Raw genomic sequence first — 21,519 nt, 5'->3', positions numbered from 1 at the left:
ATTTTTTTTTAATAGTCACAGTTGGCGAAAACTTTTAAGAGGAAACCTGGCAACAGCTTTTAAAAAGGTTCTCACCTTCCAGTAGAGCTACTTCTGGAAACTGATCCCAAAGAAACAGTTAGAAATGAAGAAAAAAATTCATGGCATTGGTTATAAAGGGGGAAGAAAAAAGAACCAACCTCAATGTCTACAGGAGAATGGTTAAATATATTATCATATATCCTTATGACATTACACATTATTATTATTATAAATGCAGATGCAGTCATAGAGAAAAGATTGCAAAAAATTGCAAAATGTTCATCAGGGTTATGTTTTGGAGTTGGGACTACCAGTGATTTATTTTTTATTTTTAAATTTTTTTATTTGGCTCCACTGGGTCTTAGTTGTAGCATATGGGATCTAGTTCCTGACCAAGGACCAAACCCAGGCACCCTGCACTGGGAGCTCAGGGTCTTAAACCACTGGACCACCAGGGAAGTCACCCAGTTATTTTTGAAAATGTGTTCTTTATACCTAAAATTCCTCTATTTTCCCAATTACCTTTAATAACTGCTTTCAAAATCAGGGGAACAAAGCAGTAAGTTTTCATTCATTTAATTGATTTCCTTTCACTAGAGGAATGTTTCCTGGTTTCTGTAATAAAGCAGTGAATGAACTAGAGCCCCTCTGCCCCACGACTGGAGGGGGAGATATACATGAATTGCGTGCCCTTACCAAACATACACATTAGAATAAGCAATGTGAAGAAAGAATGAGCTGATGGAGGACAAGAACAGGGTGTTGCAGCGTGGCTGATCAAGGACGCCTTCTCGGAAGTGGTGGCATTTAAGCCCTGAAGGATGTGAAGTTGACCAGAGAAGGGAGGGTGGTAAGTGAGGAGTACAGATGAAGAGCAAGTGGAAAGACCCTGGAGCGTTGAGGAGTCTAGAGTTGTCCCTCATGGCAGGTTTAGAAGGCAGTGACCCAGCTTGGCTGCCCCATAGATGATGAACTCAATAAGAGGCAAAGGTAGTCCCTCTGGGAGCTGGGGTAGCCATCCCCGTAGAGGGCAGGAGTGGCCTCACCCAGAATGGGGGTGGTGCTGATGTAGAGAAGAGGAAGGGCATGGACTGGAGAGGATCTGGTTGCCTCCTCACACACGAGGAACTCCAGGGCACTCAATCCCAAACTGAGTACCAGGTGAGAACCGGCTAGATCAGGTCACCAAGATGCAGGCCACCACTTCTGCTCTCAGCCCCACGCTGCTCAGACTACAGAGGGGCAGAGGGGAGCAGACGAGCCATTACAAGGCAACGTGTTTGGGCTGACAGTCACCTGGTAGGGCTGGGTTCAGCTGTAACAAACGTGACAGGTTTCCAAGGAAAAGCTAGTCCCTACCCTCTGATAGGGTAGGATGTGTGGTATTTCAAAATCCTTCCTGGGCAGGCTTTTTCATAAGTGTTGCTCAGGAGACCTTAAGGCAAGGAGCATTCCCAGTGGGTAGATAAGGAAACTGGGTGCAAATCATGGTGTTTCTTGATAACAAGAGTAAGAATTCGGGCCCTCAGTTGTGAGAATACTGTGAATCTCCACCCAGGCCTGCTCCCGTGCTAAGCACCCATGCCAGCCATCCCATGCTGAATGGTTTATACTTGTGTCTGCATAGACTTCACTGGTGGTGGTGGGTGGTGGTTTAGTCGCTAAGTCATGTCCGACTCTTGCGACTCCATGGACAGTAGCCTGCCAGGCTCCTCTGTCCGTGGGATTCTCCAGGCAAGAATACTGGAGTGGGTTGCCATTTCCTTCTCCAGGGGATCTTCCCAACCCAGGAATCGAACCTGGGTCTTCCACATTGCAGGCAGATTCTTTACCAACTGAGCTACAAGGGAAGCCCATTGACTTCACTGCTGGCTGTCAAATCCATTTTCTTCCTGAATTTGTTTGGAGCAGCGGGAGGTACATACAAAAAGACTGCCTTCTCAGGTTCCCTTGTAGTAATGGCCAAACAGGTGTCTCATTCTGGTCAACAAGAGGTTAAGTGGAAGTCCACTGGGCATGGGGAAAGAGGCCTTCTGGTAGAGTTATTGCTTTCCAATAAAAAAGAGCACATCCTCTGCATCCTTCTCCTTCCTGGAATGTGGATGCCATAGCTGGAGGTGTGGCAGCCATCCTGTGACTGTGAGGCTGAGAGCCACATGCAAGGATTCAGGAGCCCTCTCTCCCAGCCAGTGGCCCTGTGCCAGTCCACCCACTCTCCGTTTCCTTCCCATGTGCAAGAGAGACTATGTTGCGATATGAGGTCCTAACCATATCCTCATTTTACAGATAAGGAAATGGAAGCTCTTCAAGGACGGGGCACAAGCCCAGGGTCACGTACAGCCAGGAAGAGATAAGGCTGGAATGTGAGCCTGTACTCTAACCACTTCATAGTATCAACAGCTCCTTGAATCTTAGTGAAGAATACTGGCTTTGCAGAAAACTTGGCTTCAATTTACTTCTCCATTCAGTAGTTTGCTTGTCTACCCCGCTCACTAGAAGCACGAGCTTCCTTTGCTCCTTTGCTCTGGGTGCTCCCAAAGGAGCAATGACCAATGCCCTCTTATCAGCCAAGACTGTACTCTGCTACAGGTAAGCCAGGGAAGGTGAAGTGACTCTTCTGAAAAATGGGGGCACCACTGGCTTTACAGGAAGCTGTGAGGGTTCAATGAGGAATGAATGGAAAGCACAGTACCCAATAACTGGTTCCTTATTACTATCACAGAGGTACAATGTGGATCTCCTCTTCCAAAGACCTCTTCTTGTGACCAAAAGGGTCTCTAGGGGATCACCATCTCTAGGGGATTCCTGGATGCAAAGATGATTTCTTGACACAACCCCTAACCCTAACCGAGATGATTTCTCACAGGCCAAATACCCCCAGGATTCCCAGTGAATTCCCAACTACTCTTCCAGCAGCCTCCTCATGCCCTGCCTTGCACTGGTCTTGTCTTCTGCTTGCAGTGGCTGCCATGTATGCCAATCCTTCCTCTTCCGTAGGCCCAGTTCCCAAGCCACCTCCTGGCTGAAGCCTTCCCTGATTTCCCCAACCCACCCGGCACTGCCCCTCAGGAAAGCTACGGGGCCCCTCGTCTGGCCCACTGGCTGCCTGATGTGGTGTCTGGAAAGGCTGGCTACCTGGCACTCTTGTTGGGTGCTGTGCTGGCCTCCACAAGACCAGCTCCTGTGGTCTTATGGTCTGTACCGACTCTCCCAGGAGTGCTGGCACCTCCAGGACAAGTTCAAGTCCATCTGATGAATGGGACAAAGAATAATCATGCTGCCCAACATTCATATGGGGCCTACTATGTGCCTGGCACTGTTCTAAGCACTTTATGCGTATTAGCTCATTTGATCAGCACAACAATCCTTTGAGAAACGTCAGTATGTATTAGTCGCTCAGTCGTGTCTGACTCTTTGTGACTCCGTGGACTGTAGCCTGCCAGACTCCTCTGTCCATGGAATTCTCCAGGGAAGAATACTGGAGTGGGTTGCCATTCCCTTTGAGAATGATACTTTTATTAACCCCACTTTACACAGGAGGAAATTGAGGCATAGAATGAAGGAACTTGCCCAAGCTCACACAGCTGGTTAATGGCAAAGCTGGTTTCAAATCTTGAAGACTGACTCTAGAGAGTCCCTGCTTTTAACCTCTAGATCTTTCTCCATTGCAAGAATAAATGTGCAAATGTCCACAGCATGAAGAGAGTCACCTGGGGTCAGGCTTGAGCAGCAAGAAAGTTCACTTTTTTCCACCTAAGCCACAGCAAACACTCTCAACTCCACATCTCCTTTGCTAACCTGCCAATATTGAGGCTGAAAAAGCTAGATATTCACTTTTCCAGCTGAGAAGGCTGCTAGAAGGTAGGAATGCTTCCTCATAAAAGAGCAGTATGGCAGTCCTAGCTGGCTTCCTGCTTTCTGCTTTGTGGCTGAGAGGACATGTTACCTGGAGCCACAGCAACCATTTTGCAACCATGAGAAAAGGTCAAGATGATTTCAGGAGTGCATTCTTGGGGCCCTGACATGTGGAGCTGTGGAACCAATCTCAGAATGGCCTTTTCTCTGGACTTCTTGATCAATAAGCCACTGTGAGTCGACTCTGCATTACTTATATACCAGGGTGAGACATAAAACAATAACATGGTAACAGGCAACCAGGATGGACGGTGAACATCAGTCTTGTTTGTGTCCAATTACTTAAACGTGAGCTCCTTGAGGGGGTCACTGCCAGTGTTGTGCATGGTTGTGTCTCAGCACCAGCACCGTGACTGGCACAGCAGGCACACAGCTGACATTTGGTGACTGATCCTCACTGATGTCCTTGGTGACCGTGGTCAACTGTTGGGAGCGCAGGCGCTACAGTCTGAGTGCCAACTACAGTAACTTCTAGCTCCAAACAGGGCGCCTCGGCTCTCTGAGCTTATGTCTCCTCATCTGTGAGGGCTTACCTCACAGGATTCCAGAGGAAGTGTCAGTATCTATATGTCTGGAGCACTTAGTACAGGACCTGATGCCAGGAATGGGCGGTAGCTGCGACCATTGTCAACCTCTTTTTCCCCTCAGTATTCTTGCCTGTCAAGTGGCCACCATGATCTGTCTCAGCTTTAATGAGCTAGAAATCTGAAACAGTCCAGTACAAAGCATCCTCGCAAGCAAATGTTAATTCTTATCTTTAACTTGTCACCTCCTTGTAAGATGGAAATAACTAAAGTACCTCCCCTCACAGGGTTGACGTGAAGAGTAAGCGGGTTCATATATAAAGCCCCGAGGGCAGCGCCCGGCACAGGTAACCACCAGGAGGCGTTAGCTGCTATTAACTCTACTCGTATGTGGATTCCTGGTACCCTGCTCCCTAGGTGTGTGACCGTGGGCAAGTCACCCAACCCTCTGCCTTTCTCTGGGGGCTTCCGACCTGAAATAAAGAATCCGCCTGCCAATGCAAGAGACGCAAGAAATGTGGGTTCAATCCCTGGGTCGGGAAGATCCCCTGGAGGAGGAAATGGCAACCCACTCCAGTATTCTTTCCTGGGAAATCCCAGGGACAGGAGAGCCTGGTGGGCTATAGTCCATGGGTCACAAAGAGCTGGACACGACTGAGGGACTGAGTATATGGTACACATGGTGAGGGTGGAAAAGGAGGCAGAAGGCAGAAACTGGATATGAATCACTACACTTCTACAAAAGAATATCTTTGTTCTCCCATGGCACGACCTGTTGGGCCTGACAACTTGTTAACTTAGCCTTGGTCACCAAGTCTGGAGGCCTTGCCCAGCTGTGGCCAGTATTTGGTTGTCTACTCAATACTCACTCCCCTCTTCCCCTGGAAGACGCACCCCAACTGGTCAAAGGCAATCAGGGCATGGCATTCCTCTGCTGATCTGACTGGCCAGGTGAGGAGAGCACATGACCTCAGCTGGACCAATCCTAGCCTAAAGGGAAGTATTTATAACCCATGAGCGACTGGGCTCTCTTTTCCTTCTCTCTTTCTCTCTTGATATCTGTAGACAGGAAAGCAGGTGGCCCTGACTGTTACTGGCAGCCATCTTGGGACAAAGAGGCACATGGGTCATATATATATATATATATATATATATATAGAGAGAGAGAGAGAGAGAGAGAGAGAGAGAGAGAGACTGTAGGATAAAGCTAATGCTGAGAACCTAGATGGCAGACATTTGAGCTGCTGACCCTACCTGGCCTGATACCCACTCCTAGACTTCTAAGACGGATTAAATGTCTTTACCATTTGGCCAGATGATACCAAGGTTTTTGTTACTTGCAACTGAAAGCATCCTTAAAACCACAAAGTAGGCAGCTGTTTTTTGACTGTTCACAAAGGAAAATCCTGCAAGAGGGAAATGGGGCATCTGCGACACCAACAGGAAGCAAGGCGGCATCAAGAAGGTTTACGAGTCTCAAGACGTGTGTCCCCTGCCTGGTGGGACGACATCACACATGGGATGCAGACACAGGCTGTCGGGTTGCCCCTGGTGCCCCAGAGCCCAGGAAACGTTGTGCAGTGGGTTACTCCTTTCCTTCGTTCTTCATAAGAGCCAAGCTGCAGCCAGTTTTCTGTGTTCTATTTGTCCTGAACTCGGCAGGGGGTTAATCCCCAGCTGACTCAGCTGAGTATGAGAGACAGGACAAGAAAGCCCAGCCTGGCTCTCCTGCAGAGACTCTGTTCCTGAATCAAAGGCTGAACTTCTGGATCTGAGAACCCTGAGATATGACTACAGCTAGGCTCTCTGAAATGGCTCACGGCCTGAGGACCTCGGCAAGGACACCCCACTGGCTCGGTGTACCATCACTCCATTAGGATCAAGGGAAAGGCCTGAATGAGATGAAAGGGGCTCAAAGAGACCTGCCCTCTGGAGCCAGCCTGCCCTGGTGCCAGTGGCCGCTCAGTTGTGAGGCTGCCTCGTGACCCTGGACGAGTGATTTCACTTGAGCTGCCTCATCTATAAAATAAGGACAGAAGTACCCACTTCACAGAATTGTTGTGGATAAAATAAACGAATATGTGTAAAGTGCTTAGCATGGAGTCTGGCACAGAGTAAAGGCTTAAGAAATGTGAGCTATTTTTATTTAATCATTAAGATTTGATGGTATGTATGCACCAATTATTGAAGTATAATTACATATAGTAACACATACTGGTTTTAAGTGTACAGTTTGGGGACTTCCATGGTGGTCCAGTGGCTAAGACTCCACGTTCCTGATGAAGCAGGGGGCCCAGGTTTGATCCCTAGTCAGAGAACTAGATCCCATGTGTCACAACCAAGAGTTCACATGACATAACCAAAGTTCCCATGTGCTGCAATTAAGATCCAGAGCAGCCAAATAAATATCACATATGTTTTTTCCAGTAGTCATGTATGGATGTGAGAGTTGGACCATAAAGAAAGCTGAACACCAAAGAATTGATGCTTTTGAGCTGTGGTATTGAAGACTCTTGAGAGTCCCTTGGACTGCAAGGAGATCAAACCAGTCATTCCTAAAGAAAATCAATCCTCAATATTCATTAGAAGGATTGATGCTGAAGCTCCAATACTTTGGCCAACTGATTCAAAGAGCTGACTCATTAGAAAAGACCCTGATGCTGAGAAAGATTGAAGGCAGGAGGAGAAGGGGATGACAGAGGACGAAATGGTTGCATGGCATCACCAACTCAATGGACTTGAGTTTGAGCAAGCTCTGGGAGATGGTGAAGGACAGGGAAGCCTGGCGTGCTGCAAAGAGTCGGACATGACTGAGCGACTGAACAACAACACATATATGTGTATGTTTTATATATATAATTTTGACACATGTCTAAAAGTGTAACACACTCTGAACAAGACACGGAGGCTAGCTGACCAAACATATTAACTGAGTGCCTTGTTCCGGGAGTCATCACTGACCCTCTCCTATGGAGGCTGGTCAGCTATAGCCCTAAAAGGCTCCCCAGCCAGCTCCCTTTCCTCCACATTCCGGTCCCTTTGCCGTGGCTCTGTCCTCCAGTTGCTCTGACTGCAATCTCTAAGTGTGATGTTATCACTTAACTGGCCAGGCCCCTCTCCAGTCTGAAAGCCTTCTGCGGCTGACCTCAGGGTAAACTCTAAACCCCTCCCATGGCCTCCAGGGCCTGTGCTCTGCCTGCATATCTCCCAGGTCTCTGCAGAGAGATCCATCCTCCCCTTCCCCTTCTCTCTCTTTCCCGTCTCACTGGTGACTTTTAAAAATAGCCATTTTTTATTGAGATCATTGCAGACTCGCCTACATTTGTAAAACATGATAAAGCGTGGAGAACCCCATGGACAGAGGAGCTTGGCAGGGGTCGCAAGAGCTGGACACAACTTAGCAACTAAACCACCACCACAGAGAGATACTACATACACTTTACCCGGTTTGGCACAGGTAACATTTTACAAAAATGAAACACAATATCATAACCAGGATATGGACACTGAAACAATCTACTGACAATATTCCAATTTCCTGTATTCGTTTGTGTGTGTAATCCTGTTCTACACCGACGCACACATGTGTGTGCCCGTGTATCCACCAATACAACCAAGATATGAACATGTCCAAGATCACAAAGACCCCTTGTGTTATCTCGTGTAACCACACCTACTCCTCCATAACCACATCCCTCACCCCTGACAACCACCAATATGTTCTCCATTTGTATGATTTTGGCATTTTAAAATGTTACATATTGCAACAACATGCATAGACTTGGAGGACAATGGGGAATAAGTCAGGCAAAGACAATTACTGTAGGATCTCAAGTAGTTATGGGATCTGAAAAATACAACAGACTTCCCTGGTGGTCCAGCGGTAAAGAATCCTCCTGCCAAGGCAGGGGGCACGGGGTTCAGTCCCTACTCAGGGATGATTTCACCTGCCGCGGAGCAACCAGGCCCTTGCGCCGCAACTACTGAGCCAGTGCACTGCAACTAGAGAGTAGCCCCTCTCGCCACAATTAAAGAAACCCTACGCACAGCAACGAAAACCCAGAGCAGCCAAAAGCAGCCAACAAGCTAGTGGTGTATTATAACAAAGAAGGAGCAGACTCACTGAGTCAGGGAACAAATTAGTGGTTATTGAGGGGCAATACAGGAATGAGGGAGCAGGACGTACAAACTGCTGGGTGTAAGACAGGCTAAAAGGATGTATTGTACAACGTGGGGAATATAGCCCACATTTTGTAGTAACTGTAAATAGGGTGTAACTTTTAAAAATTATATATATAAAACAGGCAGTTAGAGGAGCAAGGTCGTGAGGCAAGGAGCGGTAGGTTTGCAGCCGCCATTTCTTCCGCCTCTGGTCTCTGGATCTTTCGTAGAGCGTCCAACAGCGCTATGTTGGGACAGAGCACCCGGAGGTTCACAACCTCAGTGGTTCGTCAGAGCCACTATGAGGAGGGTCCAGGGAAGAATATACCATTTTCAGCAGAAAACAAGTGGAGATGACTAGCTATGATGACTTTGTTCTTTGGGTCTGGATTTGCTGCACCTTTCTTTATAGTAAGACACCAACTGCTTAAAAAGTAATCCATGAGACAGATAGGAAGAGGAGCATATTAAGAGATGCAGTCTCTTAAAAGGATCAATCCCTTGAATTCAGCATCCTAGATATGTTTGTAAATAAACTTATAGCATAAATCCTTAAAAAAAATTATATATATAAAACAAAGATAACTATCAATGATGAGTGGAAAAAATAAAATTATAGCATATATAGTTTTTTTAAAAAAGGTATATAAATGGAAGCATACTGTGTGTAACCATGTGGGATTGGCTTTTTTCACTCAGGGTAATTCCCTTGCTGCTGCTACCTTAGGTTCATCCAAATTGGCAAGTGTATCAGTAGTTTGTCTCCTTTCACTGCGGATAGTATTTCATTGTATGGATGTAGCAGAGTTTAACCATTCATCTGCTGAGGGACAGCCAGGCTGTTTCCAGTGTGGGGCTATTATGAAGAAGCTGCTGTGAACAACTGTGTATATAGGCTTTTGTGTGAACCCACGGAGAAGGCAATGGCACCCCACTCCAGCACTCTTGCCTGGAAAATCCCATGGACGGAGGAGCCTGGTGGGCTGCAGTCCATGGGGTCTCGAAGAGTCGGACACGACTGAGCGACTTCCCTTTCACTTTTCACTTTCCTGCATTGGAGAAGGAAATGGCAACCCACTCCAGTGTTCTTGCCTGGAGAATCCCAGGGACGGGGAAGCCTGGTGGGCTGCCGTCTATGGGGTCGCAGAGAGTCGGACACGACTGAAGCGACTTAGCAGCAGCAGCAGCAGTGTGAACCCAAGTCTTACTTCTCTGGGATAAACACCCAAGAGTCAAACGGCCAGAGCATATGAGAGTTGCCCACTTAGTTTTTAAGAATTTACCAATCTATTTTCCAGAGTGCCTGTACCACATGACATTCCCACCAGCAAAGTGGGAGTGATCCAGTTCCTCCACATCCTTGTCATCATTCATTCAACAGATGTTTATTGAGCAGCAAACAAGAAGTGTAATTTGTATCATCAAATAGGAGCTTGCATCCTAAAGAGTGTGTAGATAGGCAATACACAAGTCAACAAACTGAGTAGCGCTAAGAAGAAAATAAACAGAGTGCTGTGATAAGGGCAGGCAGGCCAGAGGCACAGCCGGTGATTAGGAAACCACAAGGCCCAGGTTCACATCCACCACTTCCCAGCTGCAGGGCCAAGGCAAGCGCCCTCACGGACCTGTGCCCTGGTTTCCTCATCAGTTTCTTAAGAGATCCCATCTCCCAGGGCTGTTGGGAGGACTGAGCAAGATAATAGCAGCACAGACCCTGGGTGTGGAATCCATCAGTTTAAAAGACTCTCTAAGCCTCTCAACACCCCAGGCAGCAATGATGAGAAGCCACAGCTCAAAGTTTTGTGGGCTTCCTGAGACAGAGTGTCCCTAAGTGCTCAGAAGGGAGACCCCCCCCCCCCCCACCCTCTCCACAGGTCAGAGTTCCCCTCTGGGAGCTCTGGGAACTGCCAGACAGGGACACAGCGGAAGAGGGGACAGCAAGGCCTCCACTTACCCAAAAACCAGCAGGGGAGACTCCAGGGCAGGGTCAGAGGAGTTGCTCAGGGTACGTGGGCCTCTCTGCACCCCGGAAATCTGACACCATTCCCCAGGCTGGAGGAATCACCTGACTCCTCTCAGAAGGGCCGGGCACAGGGGCCTCCCCAAACTCTTGGGCCACAAAATAGCCGTTTCTCAAGGTCATCTGAAATCTCTCCTCCCCACTGCTGTCCCCGGTCTCTCCTGGGCCTGGCACACAAGAGGGAACCGAGAGAAGCCTGCTGGTGGGCATCTTACAAAAGAAACAGGGAAACGGGTGGGGCCGGGTCCCTTCTCTGAGAGGAGGGGATGGTGAGTCAGCGAGGCCCCGAGCCTTTCTGAGGAAGAGGCCTTGCTGCGGTGACCTGTTTTGTGGGCCTCCCTGTGGCCTGAGATGGATCCACAAGCTGCTTCTTTCCTCAGGGTTGATGAGTCTGGAACGGGGGTACCTTCTTATGTAAAGCTCCTTCCAGCCCTGCAGACGGACAGCCAGAGGGCCACACAAAGCACCACGAGGTGGCAGGGAGGGTTGGAGTCTCTGACCTTGACCCTGCCTTGCAGTCTCTGGTATAAACTGTCCCAGGGGGAGGAAGGCAGTCGGGAGGCCAGGCTGTGAAAGTGCGCTGCACACAGGCATTAAGGAACCAAGCCAGCAGGGGTCACTTCTCTCCTTAAAACCCTTCCTCAGTTCTCAGGGGCCACCGGAAGAAGACCGATCGTTATGGATGGTTCACCAGGTCTGGAATGACCCTTCCCCCCCATCTCTCTGCTCAGGGCACATGGGCCTCTGTTCCCCTCCGCCACAACGCAAGGCCTCTGAACAGGCTATTCTTCCTGCCCCCAAAACACCCGGCCTCCAGCTCACCCTTGGGCGAGCTCCTACTTAATCCTTAAGTCTAGGTTAATGGGTCATTTTTCCAGAAAAGGCTTCTCAGACTCTCCCAGCCCTACTCCAGTAAGGGCCCACCTGTTAACTCTTTGTCAAGGCATTCTGAAATTTTCCTTTAGAGGTTAACCACCAGTTTAAATTATGTTGTTATCTGAGTGATTATCTGATATGTATCTTCCCTTAGCACATGGGGAGTGCCGTGAAGTCAGAATAATGGCAGTGACAGTATTACTTTTAACAACAGCTCATCACGTTTATTAAACACCTACGATGTTTTCACAGCATTATCTCAGTGACCCCTCACCACAGCCCTGTGAGGTCAATACTATTACAACCCTAATTTACAGATGGGGAAGTCATGTCAGTCCTGCCCATGGGACCAGGCACTCTGAAAATGGTTAGTTTGGGGGTGAGGGGGGACATAGATGTTGGAGGTATTTTCTGATTATTCCCGCCCCCTAATTTCCAAGGTAGAGGGGAGTGGAGCCCATGGGGGAGCAGAAGCCCAGGTCCAGAGAGCACATTTGTGTCACACGCTGCTTATGTACAGCTTCTGATTCCAAGGGCTCCTTCTGGTTCTAGAAGTGTTAGTCACTCAGTCGTGTCTGACTTTGTGAACCCATGGACTATAGCCCGCCAGGCTCCTCTGTCCATGGAATTCTCCAGGCAAGAATACTGGAGAAGGTTGCCATTCCCTTCTGTACGCGATCTTCCCAACCCAGGAATTGAACCTGACTCTCCTGCATTGCAGACAGATTCTTTACCATCTGAGCCACCAGGGAAGCCCTTTCAGGTTCTAAAGCCTCTCCAATCCAAGAAGACACTAACTGAGCATATTATTTTTTATTCACATCTTTTGGCCGTACAGTGCAGCAAGTTCCCCAACAGAGATTGAACCTGTGTCCCCAGTCCAGAGTGTTAACCACTGGACCGCCAGGTAAGTCTTACCGTGCAGCTACTGTGCGTTAGGCATGGCCGGAGCACGAGAGACACAGCAACAAACAAAACACGTGGAGCCGCATTTTCACAGGCTCATGTCTGCTGGGGGGATGGACAAAAAGTCCTGCTTTTCTTTAGTAGAGATCAATAGTGGTTGAGGAGGTGATGGTTGGTGGAGGGGTGGGACCCAATAGGTGGAGCACAGGGCTCTGGAGCTACCCTGTATGACAGTGTAATGGTTGATACATATCAAGTGTTATGACCCATGGCATGTAGAAAACAAGGCATGAGTCCTAACGATACACTACAGACTTCAGTTAATAATGTCGAATCAGTACTGGTTCATCGATTTAAAAAGACATACCACGCTAATAGGAATGTAAAAAAAGGGGAAACTGTGAGGTGGGGAGAGATGGAGTTTGTGAGAACTCTCTGTACTTTATGATCGTTTTTCTGTATACCTTTAAAACTCCTCTTTAACAAAAAAAAAAGTCATGTTTCTCTTGAATCCATTCCCATCAGCTCTATCTTTGGTTTTCCCACCACCTTCACCTGTTCCTTGCACACCTCCACTCTTCTGATTCTCAACTCAACGCCTTCACTCTTAACCTGGTGCCACCCTCCACCCTCTTCTCTCACCCCCACATCCAGTCCATTCAAAGTTAGTATTGGCCCCACCCTCAAATTATGGTGAGGATCTGCCCACTTCCCTGGTCCTCCCCACAGCTCCCCGCCAGCCTGGACCATGAACCAAAGCAGCAGCTCCCAGCCCTACTCTCGCACACAGCCAGACTTGAGGCAGACCGTCTCCCTCCTCTGCTCGGAGCCCTCCCACAACACAGTGAGGAAAAAGCCATGGTCCCTATGAGGCCTCACATGTAACTCTGACCTCATCTCCTCCTGTGTTGTCTTTTGATTTCAGCTACTGAGGTGGGTGTGTGATGGCATCTCATGGTTACCATGTGCATTTCCACATGATGATTAAGGATAGTGAGGTATGTGCTTCAAATAATAATAATGAAAGGTTATTTAAATCATATTATTATTTAATATAATATGATACAAAGGGTTATTTTTAAAAAATATTATTATTTAAACAATAATAATAATGAAGGGTTAGATAGCATCACTGACTCAACAGACAGGAATTTGAACAAACTCCAGGAGACAGCAAAGGACAGTGAAGCCCAGCGTGCAGCAGTTCATCAGATCGGAAAGAGACGGACAGGACTTTGCGACTGTTTGGAAAACATTCCACCTGGGACTGTGGATCTGTATTAAACTCCTGAATCCCAACAACCACTTTACAAGGGAGGTAGTGATATCATCTCCGTTTACAGATGGGAACACTGAGGCACAGGCAGGTTATGTGCCGTGGCCACACTCACACGGGTAGGAAGGCTGGGATTCCAACACAGGCCTTTTGTCTCACGACTCTTCACTGGTTCTTAGGGTGCGTTTGTGCATGCTCAGCTGCCCAGTCATGTTCCACTCTTTGGGTCCCCATGGCTTGTAGCTCACTAGGCATCTCTGTGGGATTTCCCAGGCAAGAATACGGAAGTGGGTTGCCATTTCCTCCTCCAGGGAATCTTCCTGACCCAGGGATTGAACCTGCATCTCTTGCCTCTTCTGCACTGGCAGGTGGCTTTACCACTGAGCCACCTGGGAAGCCTGGTTCTTAGGGTAGGTGCTGCTGCTGCTACTAAGTCACTTCAGTCGTGTCCGACTCTGTGTGACCCCATAGATGGCAGCCCACCGGGCTCCCCCGTCCCTGGGATCCTCCAGGCAAGAACACTGGAGTGGGTTGCCATTTTCTTCTCCAATGAATGAAAATGAAAAGTGAAAGTGAAGTCGCTCCGTTGAATCCGACTCTTCGCGACCCCATGGACTGCAGCCTACCAGGCTCCTCCGTCCATGGGATTTTCCAGGCAAGAGTACTGGAGTGGAGTGCCATCGCCTTCTCTGCTTAGGATAGCTAATAGGAGATTAATCAATATTGAATGAATGAATGAGATTAAGTTGGGAAAGAGAAAACTCAGGCTTTCCAAGGAGTTATTGCTCATGGCAGGAAGATCAAATACAAATACCACTGAGCAAACTCTGTGTGTTTAACCTAATTAATTTAGTTTGAATATAAGATCTACCCAACTATAAAGTAAGATATCCCCCCTCAAAAATGATCTTCAGAAATAAAGAGTTTTCACATAATTTTCTTTTGAACAAAGAGCCATCTGGGAAAAAGCCACAGCAGCATCTAAAGATTTCAGTGATGCTAGCTTTGGCAACAATAAAAAAGGAAGGATATAGTATAACAGACTCAGGAACCGTTCTGGGGGGCTTGACTTCACAATTCCAAGTGTTATAAGTCACTTAAAGAGGCCCTTTAAAGACAGAAAGCAAGATAGGGGCAAAAGAATAATTTAATTTAAACAAAATACTCAATGTAAAAAAGTCTTACTGAACATGGAAGGGGCATTTAAACTAAAATTTTGAAAACTGAAAAAAAGGCTGTGTAAAGTAAGACTGAAAACCGTCTTGAGGCAAAGTGCTGCACTGTGTGGGATGAAACTGTATTTTCCTAAACTGTCATTTATTATTCATATTGGAATCATTAGTCTGATTGACTCAAAAAATGAATGCTTATGTAACCGCTTTTATATGTTCATATTTTTTCATTTATTCATTTTCTGTAATTGCCTTTTAAAATAAAATCTGTTTTTTTTTTTCTTTCTTAATGTGACATAGTAAAAGTTATTGGCTGTACGTTAGAGATCACCAACACACAACTAAAAGGGGAATTTGAAAAAAATTGTCTAATGATATAAGACTATTTGGGATACAGTTTCCAGAAATGACTTAATACACAGACTCAAGAAGTGCTGCATCACAAGCACTTTAGAGGTAGGTGGAAACGTGTATGCTGGAAACGTGCATCGATGACTGAAAAGGGGCTCCAATGATGAGGAGGAGGTCCATGAATAGTATGAGTGAGTTTACCAAGTGAGAGGATCTAAGCCACATTTTGAATTCAACATTTTTAATATCATGATTCTAAATGTGTCACAAAATTAATAAGTTGGAAAATATAGTTAGGCTGCTGATTATGTCATCAATATCCCTAAATATTTCAAGTAGACCCCAAAACTTAAAAAAAAATCTTTTCTCTGGAAAGATGGGGAATCACTTTGCTTTCAGTTCAGTTGCTCACTTTGCTTTGGGATATACATATATACACACGCATATATATAATATTACGGGCTTGTGTGTGTGTGTGTGTGTATAAAATATTGGGGGCTTTCCTGGTAGCTCAGCAGGTAGCTCAGTCTGCAACGCAGGAGACCCTGATTTGGTTCCTGGGTTGGGAAGATACACTGGAGAAGGGATAGGTTACCCACTCCAGTATTCTTGGGCTTCCCTGGTGGCTCAGATGGTGAAGCATCTGCCTGCAATGAGGGAGACCTGGGTTTGATCCCTGGGTTGGGAAGATCTCCAGGAGAAGGGAATGGCTACCCACTCCAGTATTCTGGCCTAGAGTCGGACATGACTGAGCGACTTTCACACTTCACACACTTCATATATAATATTTTATACAAAATATATATATATATTTCTAAGTTCAAGTATTTTTTTTTTAATCTGGAAGGAACACATCAGGCTTGAAAAAATGATTATCTTGGCAGAGTCTAGGTCCTTTGATCTTTCTTTTTTTTTAAACAGCAAGCAGGTTATTACTTTGATAATCAGACACACAGAAAAACAATACAGTTTTATAATGTGAGGCTCACCAAAGGACACAATAAAACAATAGTTCCCACCCTCAGCCGCACCCCGGAAACATCTGGGAAGCTTAAAAAAAAAACCCATCCTACGCCTGGTCCTTCCCTTGGTGACTCTAGTGAAATGCTCTGGGGTGGGGCCTCGGCCTTGGGGTTTCTTACAGATCCCCACGTGACTCTAAGGTGCCACGAAGATGAGACACCATTAAAGCAAAAGTTTTCAAATTTTTCTGTAGAACAGATTACTAAGTGCATTTTAGAAAAGCAAAAGGTTCCATCGTCAGAGAAGCAGGTTTCTTTCCTGCAAGATTTCTCAGAGCAATATGCAAATGTGCACCATTCTTTTTACAAGAGAAGGACGCAGTACAAGGCGGACATCCTTGTGTGTGCACGCACGCGAGCGTGTGTGCTCAGCATCTCTTCTTTCCAGCAGCCGTGCTGTTAGCAAGCCCCCGCCATTCTGCCTGCTAACCTGCCCCCTCCTCACCCTGCACTCCCCCAACTCTGGTTCTGTCCTCCATCCTCTGCCATCTGGACTCTAGCAGAGGACGCCTTCCTGCTCTCCCATGGGCCCTACAATTTACAGCCCACAAAGGTGGGCTGAAGGAGATCCCTGGGGCACACAGAGTTTGAAAAAGCTTCTGCTTCTACCCGAGACTGCCTGCGATGTCCCGACTGTCACCCAGTGATCATGGGAGGGACCTGTCTTAAGGTGCAGGTAGGTGCATCATGGACAGCACAGCTGCCGCAGGGTGAACCTGGGTTCTCCATGCCACGTTGAGCAGCTAAGTCCTCAGCCCCGAGAACGCCTGGACTTGGGGAGCCCACACATCTCCGGACAGTTTAAGTCAGTACCAATCAGGTTTTCTGTTACTCATGGCCAAAAGCATCTGAACTAAATGCTCTCTATTAAATTACCCTGTTTCACTGGTCAGAAGTTTTTGCACCAGGTAAAATGATACTACTTGGTTTTCTTGCTTATCTGTCTCCCACAACCTTCCAGAATGCCAGCTACATGAGACAGGAACATGTGTCCATCTTGTTCTCACTAGGTCCCGTGGACCTGAAACGCTGCCTGCCAAAGAGCTGAAACAAGCCTTTGCTGAAAGAATGACTGAGCTCATGTAATTTTTCCAACAGCTCCAAAAGGTAGGTGTTAACAAATACCGAACTCCTCCCCACAACCACGCAGACCCTGCACGGTCTGCCTCCACCTTCCTCTCCCCAGCTCAGGATCCTGCCGTTAGGCTGGCCGCCTTCCAGTTCCTTCCAAGTCAAGCTCCTTCCCACATCCAGAACTCGCTGATGCTGTTTCCTTTACTGGGCATGTGCCCTGATCCATGAAGGTCTACACAGCCTTCCATACATGCGTGTGCATGCTCAGTTGTGTCTGACTCTGTGTGACCCTGTGGACTGTATCCTGCCAGGCTCCTCTGTCCATGGGATTCTCCAGGCAAGGACACTGCAGCGGGCTGCCATTTCCTCCTCCAGGGGGATCTTCCTGACCTGGAGATTGAACCCACGTATCCTGCATTGACAGGCGGGTTCCTTACCACTGAGCCACCTGGGGAGCCACACGTCCTCAGGCCTCCCCTCAAATGGCAGTCTGTATGAGAGACATCCTCTGACCTCTCTGAACGGGACAGATCTCCCCTGGACAGGCTCTCCTAGTTCCCCCATCAGGACACGTAGTGCAGAGGTAATAACTTGGATCACTCAGTGATTACTTACTGAGGTTGTGTTTCCTCCATGGAACCACGGGCCCCAAGAAGGCAAGGGCCCCTTTGTATCTTCAGAGCCCCCTTACGAGAACTGGCACACAGTAGGTGTTTATTAAACACCACATCTGCCTACAGTGGCGGATATTTACTGCTCACTGAATACCCATGAGCACCCACATCCCGGCCCCTTGCAGTTAGGCAAGGCCATGCAGCTAGTTCCGGGTGTGCAGAGGTGGACTGTGTTACTCTGGCCTTGGCATCTAAGCTCTGCTGTGTGACCCTCTAGTTCCCGTGCCCTGCAGTGGTGACCTTGGAGTCTGCATGTTCCCACTGTTCAAGACATGGGAGCCTCTCACACCCCCCACGCTCCCCCCACCAATCCTGGGTTCCTGAGGTTCGAGGTAAAGACCCCAGCAGACCTGACTTGGGTCATGAGTAAGAAGTCAACATTTGTTGCATGCAACCTCTAGGATCTCAGGGTTAATTTGCTCTTGCAGCCGAATCTTGTCTCTCACTGGCATTCTCCGTGGATGAATGAAGGCAGAGACAACTGTGATTACAGACTGGGAGGTGAGGAGCAGGGAGGTGGCTTCAGCTGCCAGTACTGAACTCACTGAAAGGATGAGAGGGGGAGACTGAATAACTCTCGCTGGGGCATCGCCACTTTCAGTGCCTGCTGCAGCAGATGAAAGGACCCAGAGCCCCCACTCCCTTCAGACAGAGCCTGCCTCGGGGCCCTCATCAAACGCAGCCCCTTAGGGATCACAGCCAAGGCTTGGCCCCTGGGAGTGGGGAGGAGGCCGCTCCAAAGCCAGCAACACCCTGGAAAACCCTATTAGCTAGTGGAAGCTGAAACAGCAAGGCTGCATGAAGGGCCTGGGCTAATTCGGGCTGACAACCTTCCCTTGGAATCACCCACTGGGGCTCTGCCCTCCCGGCTCCATCCCAGAGAATAAATCACACTGTCAGGTCTAATTTGGGACTCGGCTGATGGGCTGAGCAGAGAGGGCATCCATGCGTTCTGGCCACAGAGGTCAAGGGCAGCCTATGTGTTGGAGGCTAGAGCTCGCTGAAAGGCCCGGGGACTAGATGGAAAGGGGACTGGGAGACTGAAAGCTGTTGGGCTTCCAATACACACTGAACAAACTCCTCTATTCTCCCATAAAATGTCTGGCCCAGGTCTCAGCTGTTTTCAGAGCACAGTCCAGGCACCCTGCTAGCTCGGAGCTGGGCGAGAGGTAAACACTCATATCTGAGGAATAAACAATCCTAACAGCAGCAGTGAGTGTTTATTATTATCTTATAGGTTGGCGACTAAAGGATGCCTAACTTCTGACATGCAATAAAGGCTAATGAATGAAAGTGGCCACCATCACCGCCACGGCCACGGCCATCTCATCTATTATGTGACTACTTCAGCCATTAAGTACTTGAGATTCATTGTGTTGTTGCTGTTCAGTTGTGTCCTACTCCATCGACTATAGGCTGCCAGGCTCCTCTGTTCGTGGGATTTTTCAAGCAAGAATACTGGAGTGGGTTGCCATTTCCTCCTCCAGGGGATCTTTCCTATCCAGGGATTGAACGTGCATCTCTTCTGTCTCCTGTACTGATAGGCAGGTTCTTTACCATCAGCGCCACCAAGGAAGCCCCCAACATTCATAGTCATGTTGTAATTCCCAAGACAATCTTAGGAGAAAACAGAAGCTTCCAGAGTTAGGGTCCCCACTTGGGGCTCATCAGTGATCAAGCTAAGACTAGACCCCAGGTGGGCTGGACTCTGAGCCTGTACTCTCGGCCACTGTGTCAGCCTGCTCTGATGGATTTCACTTCCTTCAAGAAGCTGGCCCTGAAGCCCCAAGTCGGTGTCAGGTGTCTCTCCTCAGAGTTCCCAGGGCCCTGTGGCCTCTCAGCACTCTCATCGCTCTGGCCTGTGCACCTACAAAGCTTTCCCCAAATACTCCCCATCCAAGAGGGCAGCCCTGGGAGCCCAGAGCCCAAATGGGATCTGTTCACTGGATGGACAGATGGAAACCCAAGTCCAAACCCTTCATCCAACAGGAAGGTAGTGGACATTGAGCAATGAGAGCTGCAGTGAGTTTCCCTGAAGAAAGGGGAGTTAGAGGAGAGAGAGAAATTGCCCCTTGATGATTGCCATTCCTTCTTCAAGGGTCCTAGCTGCTCCCAGGAGACCTCCTTGACCCCCCCACGTTTGTCTGGGCACCTCCTGAGTTTGCCCCATACAGCCTGGGCTGTGACTGTCTGAGGGCCTGCTTCCCTCACTACATGAGGAACCCCCTGAGTCCAGGGCCCACTCAGCCATGGGGGCCATCTCACCCACACGACTACACTACAGAGATGGGTACCAAGGAGGGACATATTAAATATGTGTTGAGTCCATCAGCAGAACCCCAAGAAAGGAAGGAAGGCTGGAAGCACCATTCTGGGAAGAAGAGTTGAAAGCACAGGCACAGCTTGTTTGGAAAAGGAGATCAGGAGATGACTCCGCCATCTGCAAGCCACAAACAGCCCCCAGGAGGAAGGTGTGTGACCAGTGCCCCTCACCAGGATGGGAACAGAACCACTGAGATGTGAACACAGAGCGGATGTGATTCACGAGGAAGCTTTTTAATGATCAAAACTTCCCCAAAGCAAATATGTTGCCCAATTCCTCCCTTCCTAGAAGGATTTAAGCTGAGGTCAGACAGCTAGCAGTCTGGAACCCCAGGACCTTTTACGAAGCAACCAAATGCAGTGGCTAAGAGTGAGCACTCTGGAGACACTGTAAAGATTCTCACTCCAGGGCTTCCCCAGTGGCTCAGTGGTAAAGAATCCACCTGCCAATGCAGGAGACATTGATCTCTGATCCCAGTTTGATCCCTGATCTGAGAAGATCCCACATGCTTGGAGCAACGAAGCCAGTGTGCCACAACAACTGAGCCTGTGCTCCAGAGCCTGGGAGCTGCAGCCACGGAGTCCAAGTGCTACAGCTACTGAAAGCTGTGTGCCTTAGAGCCCATGCTCTGCAACAAGAGGCATCATCGCAACGAGCAGCTCACGCACCACAACTAGAGAAAGCCTGACTGCAGCAGTGAAGACCCAGCAGAGCCAAAACAAAATCTTTTTTTTTTTTTAATAAAAATAAATAAATAAATAAAAGCTCCCACTCCAGTGCCTCTACTTGGCAAAGGGCTTCAGCTCTCGGTGCCTCAGTTTCTAAGTCATTCCAGTGGGGAGATCACAGCAGCGACCTCACAGGGTGGGTGGAAGGAGTGAATGAGATCATGCGCGTAAAGTGCTTACAGCAGGCCTTGGCACCAAGTCAGCACCCATTAATGTTCATTATTATTGTTTTTCTTCCCCTGCGGAGCCAGACACTGTTGGCTGGCTAACCCACTTACACTCTTGATTCCCCTTTTCTCTGGCTTTCTCCTCAGATGTTGAAAAGCTAAACGAAACTTCTCACCTTCCTTGGTGGCTCAGATGGTAAAGAATCTGCCTGCAATGCAGGAGACCCGAGTTCGATCCCTGGGTCAGGAAGACCCCCCCCTGGAGAAGGGAATGGCTCTCCACTCCAATATTCTTGCCTGGAGAATTCC

The 21,519-nt window shown here is 48.2% G+C and overlaps 1 protein-coding gene and 1 pseudogene across 4 annotated transcripts in view; one reads left to right on the top strand and one right to left on the bottom strand.

Moving 5' to 3' along the window:
• Nucleotides 1-21,519, bottom strand: part of SIPA1L3 (signal induced proliferation associated 1 like 3) — a 253,341-nt gene that overhangs the window by 124,053 nt on the left and 107,769 nt on the right. The window lies entirely within an intron of this gene.
• Nucleotides 8,774-9,183, top strand: LOC109572586 (cytochrome c oxidase subunit 7C, mitochondrial pseudogene; annotated as a pseudogene).

The sequence above is a fragment of the Bos indicus genome, chromosome 18, assembly GCF_029378745.1.
Source record: "Bos indicus isolate NIAB-ARS_2022 breed Sahiwal x Tharparkar chromosome 18, NIAB-ARS_B.indTharparkar_mat_pri_1.0, whole genome shotgun sequence".
Lineage (NCBI taxonomy): Eukaryota > Metazoa > Chordata > Mammalia > Artiodactyla > Bovidae > Bos > Bos indicus.
This window is presented reverse-complemented; position numbering and strand designations above follow the sequence as displayed.